Raw genomic sequence first — 1411 nt, forward strand, 5'->3', positions numbered from 1 at the left:
GGGGGAATCAAGGAAATATTCGTAATATAGATAGGTACAATTTTGAAATCAATGAAACAGTTTAACTATTTCTTCTTCTTCCTATTTTTTTTCTTTTAGTTTTAATAAGAGTTTTACGGCACTTGCAACACAGTAAGGTCATATAAGTGCAAAAGATTAGAGGTGTTACAAGAGAGTAACAAACATAAAAAGAAAGAAGGGGGAGAGATAAGGACGACAGATGTTTGGTAGGAAAGAAGGAGCAAACCACACCAGAGCACCCACCAACCACCAACTATTTTGGTCCCTTCCCTGAAAAAAAAAATCCTTTATAGGTGAATAACCATAACAGTCAGCTGACGACAGAATAGAACCACTTGAAGACTACCAGAAATTAGAGGAAAAAATAGACGAAATTTGTTGGTACATCAACGTTTGTTAAACTTATACCTACTCAAGGATATAGAATTCTCTTTCTTCGTAATATTTATCTATGGGAATTTACATGGGCACTGTTATTTGTTCGTTTGTTTGTTTGTTTGTCTGTTCGTTTGTCTGTTTGTTCGTTTGATTATTTGTTTGTTTGTTTGTTTTTCTTCGTTATTTTAACGGTCATGTCGTGATAAACTATCTGAAGCAGTCAAGTGAAAAAAAGAAAACACCAAAATAGAAAACAAAAAAAAACGTCCCATGAATCGTAGCACGCCTTAACTGTTGGAGAAAGAAGCAGACCCACATCGACATGGGAGATCAGCGGACCACGGGCGACGACGTCCCCGCACAATGAGGAACCATCAGAAACACATCATTCATCATGGACGAGAATTTACATATGTCAGACAGCGTGGTGGAATCAGGCTCTCGTCAAAAGAATCAAAGTGAAGAAACTTGCATTTTTTTCCGCAGGTTTGTGAATTTTTATCAATTTTTTGTTTTTCGGCTCAACACCTTTCATGTCCATTAAAAAAACTCATTTCTGTGTGGATTTTTCTGAAAAAAACGTTGATTAAATTCACACAAAAAATGTAAATTTTCAGTTACCACGGACTCTTAATCTAAGGAAATAACTAATCTTTGGGGGCCATTGTCTCACTAATTTTACCTCTAAAAACAGGTGACCCCAACCTCCTTCTTTTGCAAATATCTCGACTTGTATTCAAGATAAATGGATATTTTCCCCATCCAAATTAAGACAAGTGAACAAGCTTTAAGATGATACCAGTAACTATACATGCCTCAAAATTGACGAGAGCCTGATTTCACCAAGTTGCCTCACATAATTATTATTATCCACTCCATAGCTCGTGCATGTTCTCGCTTGCCTTTTCAAGTTTCAAATAGAATATAGTGTCGAGCAATGGAATCTTAATACCACGTCACCAAGCAAGCACAGTCGTTAGTCTAGTTTAAGGGGGGTGGGGGGGGGGGGGGT

At 37.2% G+C, this 1411-nt stretch overlaps 1 long non-coding RNA gene across 1 annotated transcript in view; it reads right to left on the bottom strand.

Moving 5' to 3' along the window:
- The window catches only part of LOC101853587, a 63071-nt gene that overhangs the window by 53447 nt on the left and 8213 nt on the right, over positions 1-1411 (bottom strand). The gene's annotated exons all lie outside the window — the stretch shown is intronic.

Source organism: Aplysia californica, unplaced genomic scaffold, assembly GCF_000002075.1.
Source record: "Aplysia californica isolate F4 #8 unplaced genomic scaffold, AplCal3.0 scaffold00906, whole genome shotgun sequence".
Taxonomy (NCBI): Eukaryota; Metazoa; Mollusca; class Gastropoda; order Aplysiida; family Aplysiidae; genus Aplysia; species Aplysia californica.